The 23,491-nt window shown below is 43.9% G+C and overlaps 1 protein-coding gene across 3 annotated transcripts in view; it reads left to right on the top strand.

The window, feature by feature from the left end:
* Nucleotides 1–23,491, top strand: part of pak1 (p21 protein (Cdc42/Rac)-activated kinase 1) — a 73,544-nt gene that overhangs the window by 23,282 nt on the left and 26,771 nt on the right. The window contains exon 1 of one of the 3 annotated variants that reach the window (XM_072694923.1): nucleotides 19,069–19,091. The exons of the other annotated variants lie outside the window; for them this stretch is intronic. The gene's annotated coding sequence lies outside the window, so the exon portion shown is untranslated. Of the gene's footprint in view, nucleotides 1–19,068; nucleotides 19,092–23,491 lie in introns of those variants that run through there. 3 annotated transcript variants of the gene reach the window in all.

A 23,491-nucleotide genomic window follows, 5' to 3' on the forward strand; every position in this document is an offset into this window, starting at 1 on the left:
TGCAGTTTCTAATCTTTGGAGAGGAGGGAGGGGGATTTTGGTGTTCTGAAGGTTTGAATACCAGCAGAGAACAACTCTGAAAGCAGGACGCCACTGTGCATCGGTGTGTAAAGGCTGCTGTGTCCCACCTAACCTAACACTAGCCAAATCCTGAACTGGGGGGGAGGGGGGGGTATCTTTTTCCTTCTGAAGAGCAATCAGAAGTCCCACAGTCAGAAAATGTTCAGGATGCAATGTTTCCGCTATATATATTTTACAGTGGTGGGCCGCCGCTGCTAAGTTACTGCCACCGCTGCTTGAGAAGTTTATGAAATTGAATAAAATCACTATTACAAAAATCGGCAGAGGACTTCTTATTTGTAACGACCATTACAGGAAATGGAGACCTATTCCCTTGGAGGAGGTGGGTCTTCAGTCGGCGTTTGAGGACACTGAGCGCCTCTGCCGTTCAGACACCCAGGGTGTCTTGTCTTCTGTGCATCTTAAAGGATGGTCAAGGATGGTGGAAGCTCGAAGCGCTCTTGGTACAGATCGGCTTTTTTAGTATCTTTTAACGTTCATCTCCCGACAGGGAGATGGGTTGGTCTGCTGCCGAAGAAAATCCCAGAGGAAACACTGGGTTATAATCATCCAGGGGGGGTTACCACAAAGATAGAAAACACACACACAAACACACACACACACAAACGCACATACTCCTTCTTGATTGCAGTTGAGGCAACATTCCACTGATGGAGGCTGATGCATCTTCATAAAGTCAAATGGAGCCAAAATGATGGGCGTTTTACTGCCATCGATAAGATGAGGGCTGGGAGCTCAGGCTGTTTGTGTGTGGGTGTGTGTGTGTGTACGTGCATTCCATTAAAGTTAAGTAAGCTCGAACACTAATGTGAATCTATGGAAATGCAGCATGCAAGCAGGAGTGTATCTCTCTCTCTCTCTCTTTGGCTTGCTCTCTCTCTCTCTCTCTCTCTCTCTCTGTCTGTCTGTGTGACAGCAGTGGACACTGATTGATCTGGGCTGCTGAGCTGGACTCTGAAGTCATCCCTCCACTCAGCCCATTAAGAGATATTGCACTGGCAAATTCCCTTCTTTTCTAAGAGTGATAGGATAATGAGGTGCAGTGCTTCCTCTCTTAACCGTGTGCACGTCAGCAGGCGATGGAGCAGCAGGCCAGCTTTGCTCCATGAACCTCTTCTTATTACCAGCGTTGCATTCCTATTCCCAATGGAATTGCACTGAAATTTGCAACAAATTGGCAGTAAATACATTAAATCTTTAAAAAATTAAGGTGCTGCCCAGGGATCTTTGAGCGATGCCATAGAAGAAGCACTTTTGGTTCCCTAAAGTAGCATGTTTGTAAAAGTCATTAGGGTTAGACATAAGCGTTAAGGGTGAAGTACCTTGTAAATGTTTAAAGACCCTCGATGTAAAGGTCCTTTTCTAGTTTCAAGCTTCTTCACACTCACATTTCTACAAATGCGCTTCTTAATGGAAACAAAAGTGCTTCTTCTATGGCATCACTCAAAAACCCCTTTGCAGCATCTTTATTTCTTGTCAGAAGCTGGACAGTGTACACAACCATGACCACATGCAACTAACTCGAGCACACAAGGTGAAACTTGGCCTAACATTAGCGACTTCTCACTTCCTCTTGCAAATGTATGGTTAGTCATACTGCTGTATACATACATACATACATACATACATACGCTTGTCCTAAATATGTTCTTTCATATCTGCAGAGCAGCATCTGATGAGGTGCAAGGGCTGCATGATATTGAAAAAGCTAAATACATTGCAATAGTTTTTTATTTTTTTTAATATTGCAATATAAAAAAAAATAATTGTGTGTGTGCGTGTGAAAGCTTTTTTTAGTCATGGCAAGTTTGGAAAGTAAGAATAATGTTGCTAGTTATCTTGTTTAGCATGCCTGAAGTTGCCCCACGGAATTTGACATTTGCATTAAACTCACTACATATTTGCAAGTACACTCTATGCCTAAATGTTTGTGGACACCCCTTCTAATGAATGCATTCAGCTACTTTAAGTTGCACCCATTGCTGACACAGATGTGCAAATGCGCGCACATACAGCTTGTTTAGTCCCTGTAGAGAAGTACTGCCAATAGAATTGGACTCTCTGGAGCAGATTTATCATGAACCTATTGGCATCATGTCTAATGCTAGAGGTGGAGCAGGAGCAGGAAAATAATGGTGGTAGAGGTGGGGCGGTGACCGTCCAACATACTGACACCAACACTCTAGTTGCTAAATACAATTAAATCCTCACAGCAGTGCTCCTAATTCTAGTAGAAAGCCTTTCATGGGCAGTAGAGACAGTTAATCCAACAGCAGCAAGATCTGCTCTTTTTAATACTCTTGATTTTAGAAGAGAAAATGAATGAGCAGGTGTCCCAATACTTTTGTCCATATAGTGGATATAATGTAGGTACATATAGTACTACACTTTCCATAAATGTACACAATTTCCATAAATGTTAGCCTCATTTATATATTAATATATTTCACCTTAATGAGAGACTGTAGCTCCACCTCAGTGTATATCACAATACCTACATTTAGAGTGTTATTAATATATATTCACCCTAATGAGAGACTGTAGCTCCACCTCAGTGTATATCACAATACCTACATTTAGAGTGTTATTATTATTCACCCTAAAGAAAGACTGTAGCTCCACCTATATATCTATTAATATATTAATAACGTGATATACACTATATATATATACACTGTGGTGGAGCTACAGTCTCTCATTAGGGCGAATATATATATTAACATTCTAAATGTAGGTATTGTGATATACACTGAGCTGGAGCTACAGTCTCTCACTAGAGGTAAAGGTGGTCTTTGCCAGCGATCTATGAGGTTTGTCCAACCTGGCAACAGCTGCTGTGGAAGAATGTGTTTGTGGGTGGAGCATGGATGGTTCAGTCACCCTTAAAGACCCCATGTCCTGGTGCTACCTCGTGTACATCAGATGCTGCTCTGCAGGATGAGCATGTGCTGTGGATTTAGCGGCGCTTGCTGTGTTATGTCGATGACTCACAGCCAAGCACTGAGTCACGGCAGACCTGTTAGGTGGTGGGTATGTGTGTGTGTGGGTGGGTGTGCTTGTGTGTAAGCCTGCTGGCAGGAGAGTGTTGGTGACACGTTCATGATTGCACTTCACTGCTGATGGGTTTATTTATCCGTGGAGGAAGTGAGAGACTGCTGTCTTGTTTTACTGAGAGGAGGACAAGTGAGGGATGGGGATGGGGCTGAGGGGGGGGGGGTGGCAGTTGTTTATTGTTTATTTGTTTAGCAGGAGCGATGCGTATTAATCAACATAAACTAAATGTGTCTGTGTTGGAGACTTGGCTTTTCATGCAGACAAGTGAAATCTGGTCACCAAAAGCGCACGCTGATGCCAGGCCCAAAATGTCTAGAAAACATCATTTTACAGAGGATGACAGACCCCGTTTACACCTGGTCTCTTTTAGGACTATATCTGGATAAGGCACATTAAATCCAAGTGTAAAAACACCCAAGATGCATTTAAAGCATACAAATCCAATCACTCAAACCACTTCAGGAGGTGGTCTGAGACACATTTGAGCCACATCCTATAGCAGTGTAAAAGCATCTCTCTAAGACGCATTCAACAACCAAACCCCTCCCAGTACAACTGAAACACGAGCAAAATCGTGTATCCCGTCCTATACAGCTATCAGATTTCAGTCTGACTAACCAGAGAACCATTGGACAACCTAGTGTCATGTGCACATGGCTAAAATCTTTTTAGGAGACTAGTCCAGATAATAGTCACATGAAGTGACCAGGTGTAAATGGGGTTACAGATCCATCCATCATAAGTCTTAAAAGTGAAGCTTATTCCTTCTTATAATTATAACAGAATTTCACAGACATTACAAATAAAGTGTGGTGAGTTTCATCCTACAGTTTCCCACACCAGCAAAAGACTTGGGAGAGGAAGAGGTCTGGTAGAGGAAGTATCGAAGACCCACAACAGCTTCAGAGCTGCAGGCTTGACAGGTGAAGTAGCAAAAGGAGGCGAAATCATTGACAAGATGGCAAAAAAAGCAGGCTTTCCTAAAAACATTGGGGGTGTATTAAAACTTTTGACTGATGGTGTAGAATAGTGGAGGGTTGCTATAGTTGCTAAAGTTTAAACCGTGCTGTGGATTGGCAGGGAGAAGCTTGTTAGCATTAGCTTCGCAATCTTTTCACCACAGAAGATGTTTGATTTGGGCTTAACTGTTTAGATGATAAGGGCTGGTGTTGGTACACACACACACACACTCACACACACACACACACACACACACACACACACTGCCATGTTCCTACAACTTGGGCCTACTTAAGGCCCCGCAACCACAACATCCTAACTACAGCGAACAGCACAGTGTCCACAGTGTCCTCTTTTTGAAAACCGAAATATGGTCAACCTAGATAACAGACCTCACTGTGCTTCCCACTGATGTATCAGCTTCTGTTCGCACGTGATCCTCCCTGAGAATGGTTCTGGATCTCCTGCAGGACTACCGGGTCGACTTTACTGGGATTTTTTCACTCCGGCATGTGTTCACACTGAATTCCTACTCCTAAAAGCTGGTGAAAGTGTATAAGTGAAAGGGGCTTATAACTGTGTGTGTGTGTGTGGTTAAATCTGTGCTGTGTAAGTGGTTGTGGAATTCTTCTATCGTCAGTCAGTCCCAGACCTAATCCTTTAGAGTTTGCTTACACTCTTAAAATAGACCAGAATCTCTGCACTGAACACACACACACGCACAGGCTAGTAGAGATGGATCAGAGGGTTCTGAAAACTGCTTTGGAAGGAGTCATCTTTCACTTCAATGAATTCCAAACGATTCTTTGAACTGAAATTGAATTAATTTGACTGCGGCTCGGCCAGAGCTACACTGACCAAAACCATCAGTCTGTGACCTATATACCATTAAATCTGACAACTACACCCATTAGCCACAACATTAAAACCACCTGCCTAATATTGTGTAGGTCCCCCACGTGCCACCAAAACAGCTGGGACCCGTCGAGCTGGCATGGATTCCACCTAGACATAGGTTTGGGCCTCCATAAGCATCAGTGAGCCTTGGGCACCCATGATCCTGTCACCGGTTCTCTGGTTGTTCTTCCTTGGAGCATTTTTGGTAGGCACTGACCACTGCATCTCTACAAGGAGATGTTCTGACTCAGTCGTCCAGCCTAGTCAGAGTTGCTCGGATTCTTATGCTTGTCCATTTCTTGTCCATCCCTGCTTCCTACACCTCAACCTTCAAGAACTGACCATTCACTTGCTGCCTAATAGATCCTTATTCCACGTTAGATAGCTAGCGTGGAATATTTAATAACAAACTAATTTCACAGGCTCTTCAAGACATCATGCATTTACCACAGTCTGACGCAGCAGTGTGTTTGTGAGTGCTGGAGGGAGGGAGGGAGGGAGGGCGGTTACTGTATACACAGGACTGCAGCAGCAGCTCAGACTAACGGACAGATCAATGCAATTAGCCTCTCAGTTGGCGTCTTATAGGAGGGGAAGAGGCTGTTTTTCAGTCCCTGTCCCTCTTTCGCTCTCTCTTCCCCTCGGTTCCCCTCTTCCTCTGCGGCCGGGCCCATCCCCCATTCCTCAGGGTTCCTCAGGAAGAAATAAAATCGCCATTTCTCTCCATCTCTCTCACAGCTGGATCCCTAGAGACAGAGAAAGCGAGGGAGGCTGATGTTCCCTAAACTAACAGATCACCGGGGAGGGGGTTAGGGGGGCTCGTAGATTACATCTTCTTGACTGGGCAACACAAACACACACACACACACACACACACACACACACACACACACACACACACACACATTTGTTTTTGTACAGTGTCAGGACATGGGGACAGTCATGTGATATTTTTTTTATATATATTAATTTATTTTTATTTAATATATTTACAATATTAAAGCAATGGAACATGAGAGGGAGTGTGTTACTGTGAGTGTGTGTGTGTATACTATACACACTGTGCACATACAGCATTTTACTGCTTCTGTAGGCTGGTCCTGTTTTTCACTGCTTAGTCAGGACATTTTTGGGACATCTAAAAATGTATGAAGACAAACAAACACACACACACACACTTGCCAGCTCGCCAGCTGATGTAACGCACCTCAGGGTGTCTCATAGATTATGCCGGTGTGTTTGAGACCCACCCCCTCCTTCTGCCATCTGTCCACCGGGCTCTGGCCGACTGCACTAATGCACCCGTGATGAATATAGATTTTATTTTAATGGCTCATAAAGCTCTACTTTCTGCTCTCGCCTCGTTCCCTCTTTAACACTTCCGGAAGGAGGCAGATGTGGACTTTGACGAGAGGAGTGTATTTAGTGTTTCTGGGCTGATTGGTATTGGTGCGTAGGGTTCCTACACATACTGGACGCTGGATGAGATTTTGACCTTCATTACAAGGGCCTGTCATCCAGTCCATCCGTCTGGCCTGCAGTGTTGTGCTCACTGGCTGACGAGACGTGATTAGGGGTGAAAATCTCACAACGGTGTGATTCAGTTTTGACCCTTTGACTTCAGTGACTTCACGTGTGTGTGTGTGTGTGTGTGTGTGTGTGTATCTCACTGATGCATTTTGGCACCAAGTGTGTGTGTGTGTTCATTCCCCTTTGTGCACACACACTCCCAGTGAAAAATGATTCGTTTTTTCATTAGTGTGTGTTTATCTCTCTCTTGGCCAGAAAACATCAATCTCCCCATTTAACATTTTCTGTCCTTTTTACCACCATCTGCACCTCTCTAACCACAGCCCCCCCCCCCCCCCCCCCCCCCGGGGTTTTGTCTCTATCTTTTTCTCTTCTCATTCTCTGTCTGTGCAACTCATCCCAATACCCCCCCCCTCCCCCATTTTCTTTCACTCCTTCATTCTCTCTCTCTGTAATTAATTTTTTTTTGTCACCTTCTTTTATCTTTCCCTCGTCTCCGGCTTTCTACTCCTTTTATGCTTCACTTTATGTCATCATTTCCTGCTTTCCTTCTTCTCCCCCTCTGCTCTGCTCTCATCTCTCTCCTCCTCCTCTTCTCTGTGCCTCTCCTTCTTCTCCACCTTTCTATTCCTCCTTTTCTTTCCTTTTCTCTTCTTGCTCCCTGTACTCTCCTCCTCTTCTCTTCTCGTCTGCTCATCTTCTCTCCTTGTCTTGACTCCCCTCCTCCTCTTCTCTCCCTCTCCTCTCCTTCTATCCTCCTCTTCTCTACTCTTTGATTGTCCTTTTTTCTCCTCTCCCCTCTCCTCCTCTCCTGTTCTCTCCTTTACCCATCCTCCTCCTCTCCTCATAGAATCAGGATCCTTCTCTCACATTTTGGCTAATGCAGGTCATGTGTCTTTCTCTCTGGCTTTCCCTCTCTCTCTCTCTCTCTCTCTCTCTTTTTCTGTATTTACATGTAAATTGGCAGTGTCTGTTTTGGTGCCATCTGCTATGATACAGTTTTGGGCATGGTGTCCACAGCAGTGCTCCTGGGACAGGAAACACTGTAACTTCCCCCCGGACACACACACACACATCCCAGTGGACTTACTGTAACATCACTGCCAATTTCCAAAAGGCAGAAACAACCCCTTGCCTTTTGTGTGTGTGTGTGTGTGTGTGTTTTTCAAAGAGCCCATCAGTAGTTATAATTGATGAGAGATGAATGGACCAGGGGTGGTGGTATGATGAGTGACGTGTGCGTGTGTGTGTGTGTGTGTGTTAGGGACAGGGGTGTTGAATCTTGGGATGTCATTGTGTTTATTTTGCAGGCAGTAAATGTAAACTACCACAGCACACAGACCTGAGCCGCAGGACTGAAAGTACTGTCACTGTGTAACCCTGCTCACTGCACCGACTTAAAGCAGCATTATGTATCACAAGCAGCTTCAAAGCCATGTTGATGCTCCACTGACTGTAACAGGGAGAACGACGTCTCCGTCATTCCCACCCTGGGCCGGGACGCTGCTACTGCACTGCGGAACATTGGTTGAGCTGCACAAGACCTCTCACCAGAACTCTGTAACGACTCATATTTGTATAAAATATATTTCCCTCCTTAGTCCACATGCTTCTTTACCTTCAGATGATGTTTCTGTATCTCTCAACTTGTCACACGTGTACAGTTGGCCATGATGGAGCACTCTGAGTACAATTTGTATTTGCAGCAGTGGAGTAAAATTGAATTACTCTCCACAACTGTAGGGGGAGCCCATGAGCAGAAATAATTCTTGCAGAATTGTTTTTTTTTTTTTAGTCATATTTCAGGAATGCACAGATATATCATCACACTGTCACTCAAAGACCTTGTGTCTTCATCATTAATGATGAATAGACCAATCAAATTAGCAGAATGTCCCGATTAGAAGATTATGGAGGCCTGTAGTTTAGAATTTATGATGTACATGTGAATCTTTTTTTTGTCTATAAACTAAAGTTACCGCCACAAACTTCCAGATATATTTTTTTGATTTACCTTCCTCCGTTTCTGAAAACATTCCCGTCCACACAGAGGCAAAAATGCTTGCATGAGCAGGTTTAATCTTACATTCCACACTACTTCCTATGTAGTGTACTATGCGAGTCACCAAATTACAGAATGTAAATATGAACGAAACATTAGAGATATGTAATAGAACTGCTCAGTGAGGAGATGACAGTAAAACAGTGAATCATACAGGGTCAGGTCCACATTATGGAAGGCTATAACATCTGGGCTGAACCGACAGAAGGGCTACTGTGCCTCAAGTCTTGTGTAGTTGAGTAGACTTTCTGCAAGTGAAAAGCATGTTCATTTGTGTTGAGGTCATGTGGCTAAAGTCTTTTTTTTGCTTTAAAAGAAAGCACTTGGGTCGCTTTCACAGTATATTGGGCCATTATCCATCTGCACTGTAAACCACCATCAGTCTTGCAACTTTTGACCTTTGGCAGCCAAACTAGCCTGTTCCTTAACAGTGCGTCCACCATGTTCGATGGATGCTTCAGACATGAATCCTTCTGTCCAAAGAATCTTCTTCCAGAACCTGGAACCTTCTCCTGAGGCTCACAGATAGTAGAGTCAGAACATGATGCCAAATGCATAGTTTTATGGACCCAACCCGGCTTGTGTTAACAGTGCAGGCTGGTAGTGTACTATGCCAAATTACAGATGTAAATATGAACAGAGCATTAGAGATATGTAATAGAACAGTATTTACATTTATTCATATGCGATAATCCGAAATCTGCTGCTCTCTGCATGTAGACATTGTGGTTTTAGGACTTGTCTAGTTCACTATATAGGGAGTAAGGAGGTATTTGAGATTCAGCCAGAAACATGCATGCGTTGTGACCTCAGCGTTTTTATAAAGCTCTGTTTTGTTGAAAAGTGGGTTTACAAAAATCAAAAAGCTCCGCTTACAGTGATCAAAAGCAGCGTTTTCATGTGGACAGGAGGCCAAAACCCAGACAACATGTGCACAGGAAGTTGAAGGAAACTAATATTAAAGTGAAATCATGACTTTTTATACTGTCCCATCCCTCTCGTCCTGAGTGTTACGGCAGATAATGGAGCAGACTGCGACCTTGTTTTGTAGTTTATTAAATGCATTGTACTTCTCGAACACCCAGCCTGCTCTGCTCTGCTCTGCTCTGCTCTTGGGGATCCAAAGAACAAAGCAGTGTTTCCCCTTTGTTGTTCTAAACTAGACACACGGAACACGTTTCCCTGTGCAGTAGTGCCTCTGAGAGCCGACGCGGGGTCTCCCGAGACTAGTTAAAAGGTCAGCACACCCAGAACAGGCAGATAAAATAAACTAATAAAATATACATTTGAAGGGTCTCCCTCATTCTCCCCCCTCAGTGACTGATTCATTAACATGTGCATAATAGTGCAGGAAGCTCCATCTGTAGCCCCGCCCCCTCCGGCTGCTGCTGCAGCAACCTTATTGAGCTCTCAGTATTACTCTCACACACTCCACAACGGCTCCATCTTTCATCAGCTCTCCTCTCTTCCTTTCTTCTCATCTCATCTCTTTTCCTCTCATCTTCACTTCTGTTCTGTACTCTTTATATCTCTTCTTTACTCTCATCTTTTCTCTTCATCTCTTCTCTTTTCCTCTCATCTTCACTTCTGTTCTTTTCTTTGTTCTTGTCTTATCATGTCTGTTCATCTGTTCTTTCTTCTCTACTCATGTCTTCTTGTCTCTTCTTATATCCTCTCCTTCATTCTCTTCTATATCTTCTATATCTCTTCACATATGCATATTTATCTACCTAGTATAAGCATAAATAATTCTGTTTTATGTATGTATTATGTGACTGTGTGTGTGTGTGTGTGTATAAGTTTTTGGGGGGTCTGTTTTTGTGTAACCCCTATTTTAATGCTCTCTCTCTCTCTCTCTCTCTCTCTCTCTCTCTCTCTCTCTCTCTCTCTCTCTCTCACACTCACACACACACACACACACACACTCACTCAGCATTAGTCCTTTGATCATGAGAATGGCAAGTAATTGTTGTCTATAGTCTCTGTGTTTTTGTGTGTGTGTGTGTGTGTGTGAAAGAGAGAGAGAGAGAGAGATACTGCTGATACCAGTAGGTTTTAAGTGCTACGTCTGGCTGTTCTTTTTTTTTTTCTCTAAATGCTGTCTGATCTCCAGGGAAGGATCACAGAAGCACTTCCCATGTTCCCTTTTCTTTCTGAAGAAGCTGTGATTTCTCATATTCACTCCATTTTCTGTTTTTAGACTTGATTCTCTGCTCTTACAGGGTTTTTTTTATACTTCTGGGAACAGGACCATTTCACAGCTCCTAAACCCCACCACACTTCAGAGCCTGTTTTAAAGAACTGCTCAGTGAGGAGATAACAGTAAAACAGTGAATCATACAGGGTCAGGTCCACATTATGGAAGGCTATACTGTCTGGGCTGAACCGACAGAAGGGCTACTGTGCCTCAAGTCTTGTGGAGAGTAGACTTTCTGCAAGTGAAAAGCATGTTCATTTGGGTTGAGGTCATGTGACTAATGTGTCTGTGTCTTTTTTTTTTTAGCCCTTGGGTTGCTTTCACAGTATATTGGGTCTTCATCCATATTTTTGTAATGATGGTTTTGAAAGCAGAGGCTACCATGTGCAGAACTTGATGTCAACAGCATAATTCTAATAATTTGGACCCAACCCGTAATAATTCTATAATTTGGACCCAACCCGTCTTCTGTTAACAGTGCAGGCTGGTGGAGGTGGTGTAATGACCCAGATGACATGCCGATATGGTGCCTGTATGGTTAGTCCAACTGTCCCTGTAACAACACATGTGCAACCCACCTAGCCCACGTTCCATCCGAGTGAGCCCCACATGGATGTGATCACAGCCTGTTTGATCATTGTTGCTGACCCTGTGCATCCCTTCATGACCACAGTCTACCCACCAACAGCCACTTCCAGCATGATGATCCCAGCACTATGTCACAAAGCAAAAGTTTCTTGAAGTGGTTTCATGAACATAACAATGATGACTTCAGTGTATATCGGTCCTGGTTTTTCCCAGTTACTAGATTTGGAGCCAGTAGAACACCTTTGGGAGGTGGAGGTACCAGAAATTTACAGCATGAAAGTTCTCCTCAAAAATCCTGCAGGAACATGTTTGATCATTTCAACATGGACCTCAAGGGAGTGTTTCCAGCGTCTTGTGGAATCCATGTCATAAGGAATTGAGGCTGTTTTAAGAGCAAAGACGGCCCTACCCAAGGACTTGGCTAGCGTATTTTTCTGGTGGAGTGATGTGGTCTCAGTAGGGAAGTGTCTCTGGTGTAGCTGATGTGCTGCTGTTGCTAAGATAACAATGCCTGATCTTCCAGGAAACCTGCCGAACGCAACAGGACTCAAAACGCTGAATAGTTTGTGTGTGCGTGTGTGCTTGCCAATACATTTCATGCATTATTCCTCACATTATATTCAATTATAAGCCATAACACTCCACCATCTGTTCAGGCAGTGTGTGTGTGTGTAGAACTGCTCAGTGACGTGGTGTAAAAAAAACACCCCTCAAATAAACCTGACTGGGTTTGGAGTGTCTACATATCCGCTATTTTAACAGCAGCTTCATGAGTTGCCATGACGGTAGTGTTTTCATTTCCCGTCTTCTTTTAGTGTGTGTCTGACTCAGGGGAAAGATGTCCCACACAGAGTTGAGGAAAGTCATCCCGTGTGGTCAGCTTAACGACATCCTGGAACAGCTCTTCTCTTTACTCTGAAGTTCTTCACTGATGACTAGGAGTAGTGCTGGGGAGGAAGCCACACGTCCATCCAGTCATTTATCAGTCCATTCAACATGTCACATTTTACGGTCATCCCTCTCATCACAGCACTGTGGAACAAAATTTAGCTTCATCAGAGCTAAGAACTGCTACAAGATTCCAGCTTGAGGGGAAAAAAACAACAGCATTGAAAGCAGCATTGTGTTTTTGCTCCTGGGCTCCCTCTACAGGTGGGGAGTGTAATTCGCGTTTACTCCACTGCAGTAAATATAAATTACGCTTTGAGTGCCCCCTCATGGACAGCTGTACACATGCATCCGTTTACAATCTGAAGTGAAAGAAGCATGTGAAATGAGGTAGTAGTGTAGTATTACAGGATTTTAACATAAATATTATGCGGGGTCTCATGGAGCTAGTGCAGTAGCAGCGTTCCCACCCAGAGTGGGAATGACAGAGATGCCATTCTCCCTCTAACAATAACAAATACATTTTTGGGGAGTGGCAGTCATAAGCCCTTAGACTCCCCCAACCGTGCGGCACCCTTGAACCTGGCTGCATTTTTTGGGGGGGCTTGCAGTGCATCATACTCACTCCTAGATGTCATGTAAATGGTCCAAAAAACAGACCAGTAGCTCTTGTTTAAGAGTTAAGTTATTAGGCGATTCCCTCTTAACGTCATGGCAAATCTGGCAGTGTGATTTATGAATCTGACCTAGTGAGTGCAGCCAGTGTGAACAGTAGAGAGGGTCTGTGAATATGAGATCAAACGTCTGGTATTAAGTCTCTGCTGTCTGAGTCTGTGTAGCGGAGCGTCTGAGTGTGTGAAGGGTGATGGTGAGAGGTGTCTGATGGAGACGGTGTCAGGCCTCAGCGCTCCTGCACAAAACACATCTGTCATGCCGTCACCTGAGAGACAGACTGAAGTGCCAGAGCAGACATGGGGTTGCAGGGTTGTGTTTACTGGGAGTGTGCGTTCAGGAATGGGTCCGGGTAGTAAAGCTATGATTAGTTAAATCGGACAATTTGGACATAGCTTGGTATGTTCAATCACAAAAGACTACACCCGATTTATCCGGTCCACTCCATAACCAACCTAGAAACAGTTGCTATGAAAAAATGCAGATGAAGACGATTGCCACTACAGTACACTAGGTGGAGCTGCATGTCTTTTACTCTATAGATTGCCCAGCGCTACGTTCATAGACAACTTCTACCTCGAAGCCGCCCCGAACTCCAGTCTAATAGTCTTCCGAGTTCGCCTCCCTGTGACGGCCTTCCAGGGCGTAGTCCGTACTTGCGATAATACGCTCTTTAGTTTATAATAGGAAGCAGGAAGTCTTTGGGTACTTTGAGCATGGTATTAAACTCCTGAGTTCTGTGTAGTCCTGAAGAAGAGTTATTTCCCATGACAGTGTCGAACCCTTTTTTTTTGCCATGGTTCTATGTAGAACCATTGTCCTTACTAAAGAGCCCTTGAAGAGATCCTTCTGTAAGGGTGTAGTTTAACAGTGTTTACTGCAGTGGTCTCCAGTCATCCTCCTGGAGGGCTGCTGTACTTTCCAGCCGTTTTCAACTCCAAGTCCAAATCTAACACGGCCCCTAACACTCAGCCAGCGAGTTGGATCAGGGTGGGTGGATTAGGGTCGGATCCAAAGTCTGTGGGAAGGTAGCTCTCCAGGAGCAGAGTAGGAAACCATTGGGTGAATGGGTAATACGTCAGCCTCAGAAAGCACATAATGAGGTCTCCTACTCTCCTCTTTGAGAGCTTCTGCACCTTCCTGCAGGTTTGAGCTCCAATCCAAATCTAACACAACCCATTAAGGCTATTAAGCACTTCTAAATGCAGCACTGAGTTGGATCAGTTTGGGGGGGAATAGGGTTGTGGGAAGGTAGCTCTCCAGGAGCAGGGTTGAAGACCACTGGGTGAAGAGAAACATTGCATTGGTATCAACATGGGCTGTAGTATCTGATTTAGAGAAGAGCAGGTGCCATCTTTAGTCAGAAGGGTTCACCGAGTTCACTAGAGTGTTTTTTTTTCTCACTATTTCCCACTCTACAATATGCGCTCTGCTGTCTTTAACTGCCTCCCACCTGCGTGCTGGGGCTCATTTCGGCCCTGTGTGGCTGGAGAACGTGTTTGTCTCCCAGAAGAACCCAGGCGTTACCGCAGAAAAACGCTGGCTTCACGAGATCCCTGAGAGAAGTAGAGAGCATCCATGCAGCAAGATCAAGAGTTGTGTGTGTATGTGTGTGTGTGAGAGAGCCAGAGGGTGAGAGAGTAGGAATTCTGTGTGGCTCTGTCCCAAATTTTGCTCTAAGCCCGTCCTGGAAGTGCACTATGAAGTTGTCAAACAGCGAGTAAAGGGGGCGGAGCATTCTTCGCCTTAAACATCAGATACAGCAGCTGCCACGATGCTGGATTTCGCTACATGACCCTTAAAAAACCCCAAAAATTTAGCCTTGATAAAGAAAAAGATAAAAGGTTCTGCTCGCACTTCAAAAATAATTTCTGTTGATGGGAACGCTGTAAAACATGGCTAATTACCTTTACAAAATTTGATCTGATCTGATGCAGACTTGCGAGAGGGGCGCATAAGGTGCTCATAGGGGGCGGGGCGCTTGTGAGCTCTCTTTTTAAGAATTTAAAGAAATGAGATGCCCTATAGCCTTGGACACCTGCCGGACATACAGAAACGAGGGGTGCAAGAGCGTAAGTGCAAGTAATGGGACAGGACCTGTGTCAGTTAATGTACAGGTAGGGCTGCACCAATTTCACTGATGCTTCTGAATCCGATACTGATTATGACACCTGACTATTGACTGAGACCCACTTTGTTCCTCTGCTCTCTAGCCGCCTGTAGCTATTCCAGCTGTTCTCCATTCTGTTAGAGGATCAACTTTATGATTTTGTGAATCTGAGGTCAAGATTCAATTCGATTTGTTTGTAATTTTCAGTATATGTTCTTTATTTTACATATGCAACAGTTTGTCCACTGCATTCTTATTATTCTAAGTGTAAATACTGTAAGTCACGTCCTGTCCAGAGACACACTTCTGCACATTTTTTATGTTTAAGTTTTGCATGTTATTTACATGTTATTTTATATTGTGTGTATATATTCTATAATAATAATATTTTATATTATTACTTTTTCCAATCTGTTAAATTCAGTAAATAAATATTCATTATTATAGTAATGTGTAGACGTGCAGAGATTTGTTTTTACCCCCTAGAGGATTGGTTCTTATTTTTATTTAGGAAAATCAGTCCGTATATTTAATTTGCTTCAAACAGGGGTGCATAAACCTTTGCACATGATTGTGTACGTACAGTTCTGCTCAGACTGGCTGAACTGTAATTTCTACAGTTGAATAAGTGAATAAGTAAACGAATAAGTGTTAGTTCCTCCTGTATCCTCTATTTCAACGTAAAAGCCCTATACAGAGTTTTGTAATTGTGTCAATTACAAAAATGATATTTCATACATTTCGGAAGCAGCAAAAAACATGTAGCAGAACCACTGTAAATCATGTAAATAATGCGGGTACGTCCCTAAAGCGTTTGTAGAGTACAGCGTATCGTCTGAATTATTCTAATTTCAGCAGTACCCAAATCCTAACAGCTTGACTTTCTGTTTGTGGGAAATTGTGTTTGTCAGCCTTTCAGCTTTTCTCTGGGCTATCTGTTGAGTTTGATTTGGTGAATTCAGTCCGCACATGGTTTCATGAATTATGAATGAGTGTTTTTTTCCTGAATATTTAATCAGTTATTCTCCGTGCACCTGCTTAGCCTGACAGCTGTTTTCTGTGTTGCTCTGTTACAGTCATTACATGCTGACTGCGCTCATTATACTGTAAAAACTAATCACACCGGCATGCCTTGAGGCCACGACATTATTCAGATGTGCTGTGTGTCTGTGTGTGTGTGTGTGTGTGTCTGTGTGTGTGTGTGTGACCATCATTTCATGCAGTTGAAAGTGTGTAGGTTTGCTAGAATTCCTAGGGTCATCTTGTGAGCAGCACGGCTGCAGTTAGCTGACATTAAGGTATTTATGTATGTATGTGTCTGTGTATGTTTCTCTGTCTGAGGTGAAACAGTGCATGTTCGTCCTCGTTGTGGCCATTAGCAGCCTGAGGGATGACGCTGCTGGAGGTGCTGATTAAATGTATCAGGGAAGCTTCCAAGTTTCCCAGCTTCCAAAGGCAAGTCGAGCTGCCACAAAGCTAAACGCAGGAAGGGGACGTGAAAGCGCCACTATCTAAAATGCTTAACGGTTCCATAGAATGCATGTATCCTAGTCGTGGTTTGGTGTATAATTAGTAAGTATGTGACTCAGATGCAGTTTTACAGCCTGTTTACCACCCTGTTATTTTACCCAGCAATGAATCACGCTGATATTTCTTTTACATGAAACAAAACAGGAAGTTCTACTTGTATTGGCTGGTTTACATCACCGAAACGGCCCCCTAGGAGCTGCGTAGCCTAACCTAGCACAGCTTAGAACTGTAACATGGACAAAAACGTGTTTGTTTTTATTTTATTTATTTATTTATTTTATTTTTTGTACCGGATTGTGCTGCTGTCCTCTCTGGGTCCTCTCAGTGTCTTGTTGGCACTGTCTGCAGTTAGTTAGCTGGCCTAGTGTTTAGCTTTTAGCTGTTCCAGAAGGCTCCGGACATTCTCTTGCTTCGCTTGGCCTAGCCTTTGCCTGTAGGCACTCCAATAGCTCCAGCGTGCCGGACACTCCGGGGCCTGGTGTTAGCTTTTAGCCCTTTAAGCTTCATTTCCAAATTCTTCTGAAGTAGCCACTCCATTTAGTTCATATCTGGACGATACGTTTTAAAGCATTACATCAAATGGGAAATCGGTTTTGCACAATGTAAGGAATGTAGTCGGTACATACGGTATAGCAACTATTCATTATTTTGACTTTTTTTTCCCACTGAACATGGATTCCCGTGTAGCTGTATGACCACTGTTAACGGCAAGCACCCAGGTTCATAGAAATACATCCCACTAGAAACCCTCTTCAGAGTTTTAGCACTAAAAGGGGACGTGTTGATTTTTTTTGTTTGTTTTTTTAAAATACAAATGCTCCCCGGATCAACTGCTTCAGTCCCATCAGGGCTAAAGTTGGAAAAACGTGGGGAAGAAAGTAAGCCCAGCCGCTATAATAGGTGCGTGGACAGCCGTGAAAGCTTTCCAGAAAATCTAAGGTTCATTCACATGCTGTGGATTCCGTGTGTTTGCCGCACACTCAGCACTGCGGGCTGTAACGGTGCTATTCTTAGCAGACAGGGTGACGTCTCCTTTGTCAAAGAGCTCTCTGTGTGCTCTCACGTGGGCTGGAAAACCCCCACCTGCATCAAAGCCTCCTGAGACTGGACACTCTAGCACAGACAGACCAGTCACTCTGGATAGGCACTTGCACGAAACCCACACAGAAAAAGTCCTTGTTGGAGTGCATCACAGAAGTGAAATGACGTGGTTTTCTTTTCCATTTTCCACAACAAACACTCTTCTAAAGGAAGGCTTACTTGGAGTGAGGCTGTAGGAGATCCACCTCTAATAAAGCCACTAAAGAATTCTGAAGTAGATTTGTACACATCTGCCCAACTTTAAAGTAGATACGTACATGTCGCTGTGTTGCGACGTACGTTAAGGCTGTAAAATTTGACGTTACTGTGGGCTGCGGCCCAACTCGCACACGTCTTTACTGAGGCAACTGCACTAATCAATGAAATTCTAATGGTTTTGAAACGCTGTGTGTTGTGGTGGTGTGTGGTTTGGAACACAGCCCAGCTAAACTAAAGCATCGGACAGAAGAAGTTAAAGCACAGAAACGTTGGCAGGTCTGCATGGAGCTCAAATCTAGCTGCAAGAACACCTACAACAGCTCCATCCTGGGTTAATTTAGATCGGATTTAGAAAAGTTCAGATATTGTGGTCTGTTTTCATGTTCCACTGTAAAATAGCTCCACGCTGCAGACTCTTATTTACCTTCTGAGTACTTCTGTACTGCTACCGGCCATGTAATAATGTCAGTTAATGCAGACTTGAGGATACCAGATGAAGCTTTGAACACTGTGGCTAAAACAGAGACCTGGATTGGGATTAAAGTAGCAGATACCCGATACATTAAAGTATGTCTGATTCTCCCCAAATGCTGTTCCACTGGATCGGATCGGAAAATGCCTAATTGCATCGGAGTTTGTTTAGAAACAAATCTAAAGCCATCTGCTCAGGCAGTCTCTGTTGGCTTGCTTGTTTGGTGCGCACCAGGGTATTGAAAGGCAGCATTCACACACATTCTGACCAAGCACAGTAACAGAGCAACCACACCAGGGTCCATTTGAATCGAACCAGGGCTGACAAGTACAGGCTGTGGACGTTTGAGTGTAGTCAACTTGGACACTTTTTTTATTACATACTACATACTCTAAAAACTAGTATACTAATTAGTGTACTAATTTGTACTAGTATAACTAGTACAAATTAGTACACACCCAGAGTAACAAAAAATAAAATAAAATGGGGAAAAAAAAAAAAAAAAAAAAAAAAAAAAATATATATATATATATATATATATATATATATATATATATATATATATATATATATATATATGAATTATTTAATGAAGAAATGCTGGACACAGAGCGAGCGAAGGTGACTGAGTACAAAGTCAAAGAGTGTGAAGGCAAGGAGGACTGAGATAAGGAGGAGAAATATAGTAGTTCACCTGACAGACAGACACACACACACACCACCCTCCCGGGACAGAGTGAGTCAGAGACAGGTCTCTCCTTCCATCCTTTATTTATTTATTTATTTATTTATTGAGTGAGTGAGATTGGTGACAGCCTGTGTCCAGTGTTTGTTAGCAGTGTTAGCCTAGCATCTCCTGTTGGAGCACACGTCAGTGTGAACGGCCGATCAACTGCATTCTGAAATCAGTGATCAGTTATCGGTTCAAGTTCGTTCAATTTTTGACTGTGTGTGTGTGTGTGTGTGTGTGTTTGTGGGGGTAGTAGACGGTAGAGTCAGGTATACTCCGAGGGTGTTTAGTTACTGAGATTGATTCACTTCCTGTTCCACACTCTGCAAACAGCCTTTATGTTCCAAAGGGTGGAATAGTTTCACTCCCAGAACCACCTTTTTGTGTGTGTGTGTGTGTGTGTGTGTGTGTGTGTGTGTGTGTGTGTGTGTGCGTGTAAAACGACCTAAGTGAAGACAGGGCACTGCTAAAAGTGTCAGCTGTGTATGAAATGTGAGTCGTCTCTTTTGTCTCTAGAGTGAGTGTGTGTGTGTGTGTGTGTGTGTGTTTGTCTGCTGGAGCTGCTGTGTGAGGTTTGTCAGTGTGTATTGACAGCAGGGTATTTGGTAGTGTGGACTGAAGTGTGTATGTGTGGGATTTGGCATGGGGGGGGGGCGGCGATTTCTCTCACAGAGGTGATAGGGGTTGCCCTTGTGCTACAGTGACAACATGCACACACACACACACACACACACACAGTGAGGGTAAGAGGAAATATCTGCGTTTGACATGCTGTCACCAGCTGCGGAGACTGACTGCAAGCACAGGTGGGTGTGGGTGTTTGTGTGTTTTTATACATTTTCAGGACAAAATTGCTCCTGACTATAAAGAAAAGCTGAATATTTCAGACTTGTTTGGTACATACAGTCTAGATGCATACTAATCTGGAAAGGGCTTGGAAAACCCATTCCACAGTACGCTAAATAACATGAAACAGATGGCCAACATGGCCTGGGCAGGCCGTCCTAGCAAGTTCAACCCGAAGTCTCCAACATTCCTAAAATGCTGCCAACAGAAAGAGACTGCACGAGTTGGATTTTCATGGGCGGTGTGTAAGAGTAATCCCTTGCTGTCAATCAAAAAAAACAACAACAACATCAGGCCAAGACTGAAGATTCATCTGTCCAAAGCACATTGATCCAGAAGTTCTGGTCTTGTCCTCAGTGTTCTCTGTAAAATGTACTTGCCTGAGGCTTCCCATTTGCACCTACAGCCTTCTTTCTGAAGGCCTCGGAGGGCTCTTTGGATCTGGCCATGGTGATCCCACTCACTTCACCAATGAAGTGCGAACCATACTAAATATCAATGGTTTAAATAAGGCCGACTCCACAGCACACACACACATACATATTTATATGGCTTATTCTGTGTACCAATCAGCCGTAAAATTAGTGGTGAAAAACATTGACTATCTTCATCTACAGTGGAATCAGTTCAAGGTGATGTGTTATAAGCAGGGAAAATGGGCAAGCATAAAGGTAAAGGTGCACGTATTTGTCACTGTACAGTGTGGACTGTACAGCGAAATGTGTCCTCCTCATTTAACCCATCTGGTAGTGAACACACACTCACACACACACACGTGTTAGGGGCAGTGAGTACACACACACACCCAGAGCGGTGGGCAGCCAACTCCAGCACCCGGGGAGCAGAGAGGGTAAAGGGCCTTGCTCAAGGACCCAACAGTGGCAGCTTGCCGAGCCCGGGAATCGAACCCACAACCCTGTTATCGATATCCCGGCGCTCTAACCGCTGAGCCACCACTGCCCCAAGCATAAGACTCTGAGCCACTTTGACAAAAGTCAAAAGTTTTGATAGCTAGACAACTGAATCAGAACATCTCCAAAACATCCGGCCAGGCAGATCTTGCGGGGTTTTCTCAGTATGCAGTGGTCAGTACCTACAGAAAGTGCTAATAGAAAGGACAACCGGTGAACCAGCGACAGGGTAATGAGCACTTAAGGCTCATTAATGTGATCCATGGAGGTCCCACCTCACAACTTCCAGGACTTAGGATCTGCTGCTAACGTCTTGATGCCAGATACAGGTTTTGTGGAATTTCCACAAGTGGGACCTACTCAATATTAGGCAGTTATTAGGTGGTACTAATGTTATGTGCTGATCTGTGTATGTTAAACATATAGGCCCTATTATCATTATTGTTAGATACTTCAGGAGTGTTTTATGTGTTAAACGCCTTTGTTGTTGTTGATGAGAGAGAGTGTGTGTGTGTGTGTGTGTGTGTGTGTGTGTGTGTGTGTGTGTGTACAATATCGCATTACTCCATTCATGGCGAGTCACTGGGTCAGACGGCCGCAGACTGACCCCACTGAGTCACTTCAGTCAGCTGTGACATCACATCAGGGAGGATCACCTACTGTTTAAAACCAGTCACACACACACACACACTCTCACACTCACAGTCTTTCACACCTTCAGTCACTCTCAGGATCACTCTCGCTGCTCTGTGCTGACTGTAGTGTTTCAGACTCTAGCTGTTGTTGGATTATCGCAGTATGTGTTGAGGTAAGGCCGGACGTTGACTGTTCCACTGAAATTTTGCATTATTGATTTGTGATCCGTTTAAACAATGACTTTAGATTGAATGGCTGTGTTGTTTTGGAAGCCTTTGGGTGTTGAGGGTTTTTGGTGCCAATTATAGCAAGCAGGACGTGACGTCAATTGAATGTGAATGTCCTCACATTTCCTGGGAGTGTAACAGTACACACAGTTCATACATACAGTAGGTTTGATATAATAGCGGTGCTCACTGCAGCCTCAGCTTTGTGTTCTTGGCAGACTGACGTGGAATCTGACGTACTGTTGTTACCCGTCTGCCTCAAGATAGGAGGTGTTGTGCATTCTCGGATGCTTTTCTGCTCACCACAAGTTGTAAAGAGCTCTTATATGAGCTGCTATAGCCTTTCTGTCAGATCCAACCAGCCTGGCCATTCTCTGTTGACCTCGTAATCTAACTAATCAAGCCGAATGTGGTGTAATGGAGAAAACGATAGTCCCAGCTGAACAACCACACCACAGGATCGTTTAACTGTTTCTTTTGGCTCCACTGACTAATAGAGGAAGGTGATGTTTGTGCAAGAGTGGACTTGCCGAGCTAAGACACCAGACACCAGGAGCTAATGTATGCTGACAGGTAGTGTGTTTTCCCCCCATGCGTTTCACTAAACCCCTCTCAGATGGGAAAGCAGTGGGTTGTTCAGGTTCTGTGTACTCTCTCTGAGTTGTAGCACGCTGAGACTGTGATGATGATGATGGTGATAGCGATAGGGGGGAAGTGTGGCTAGAAGCTGCTGGCCTAGTAAGGAACAAACACATACTGGCCTCTTTCTTCCAGTGTATTTAGGTTACAGTAGACTCACACACACAGGCTTGTGTTCACACAGTGTCAGTACTTGGCTATATGTAATATTGGCCTCTTTTTCAATGCCTGGTCTAACGGTTCTGAACACGAGGGGTAACCGTGGGAATTCCACGTGGGCACTGTTCGGCACAGAGCTTGTCCAACATCACTGCCACGACGTTAGCGCGGCCCGGCTCACATAGTGGAAACCAGCAGTTGCATTGCTGGTTGCGAGACTTTAATGCTAATTACAGGGTTTCTATAATCAAAGTTGACATTACATCTGTTTCGGACTATGTTATGGGTGATTTTGTATGCCTGGACCATGGCTATAGCTATCCGTTAGCATGGAGACGAGCGTGAGTTATGCTAGACGATTGCACGAAGCTAACAGATGAATTACAGCTTCAGTTAGATTAGCTACATTAGCCTTGTAGTTGTAGTGCAAGACGAAAGAACGAAACTGACGCACAATTATTTTAAGATGCTGCATTTCCTGGTCTTTAACTGGTCTAATGGGCCCACACCAGTGCAGAATGGGATGGCATGGCCTTAGTGACCATTTGGTTCTTGTCTATGTGCAGTTGCAAATATTCAACCCCCAAGGCAAATCAGGTTTCTTAACAGAACTTTACAACTTTTAGCTGTTAGAAAAAAAAACTATCAAACAAGAACAATTTAAACAGAGCAACACAAGTAATATAACAAGTGTTTTTTTTCCAGATTCAACACAAAGTGCTACTGCAGTCTCAGAACCTCCTGAATAGGCTCTCTCGTAAGAGCACATGTTCACAAAACAGGTGGCAAATCAGTAGCTTCATTAGTTGCATAAGGTGTGCTTGACATAACACGCATCAAATACCTGGACTGGCTAGGGGTTTGTTGACTTTGACGTTGGTTCTCGCATGTTTGAAAAGTGGTAAGTCAATAAAGTTGTCCGGAAATGTCAGAGAAGACATTACTGCCTTAAACAAACAAGGAAAATGATACAAAAGAGGGCAAAGCACTAAATGTTTCTAGA

Source organism: Salminus brasiliensis, chromosome 13 (genome assembly GCF_030463535.1).
Source record: "Salminus brasiliensis chromosome 13, fSalBra1.hap2, whole genome shotgun sequence".
In the NCBI taxonomy this organism is placed as follows: domain Eukaryota; kingdom Metazoa; phylum Chordata; class Actinopteri; order Characiformes; family Bryconidae; genus Salminus; species Salminus brasiliensis.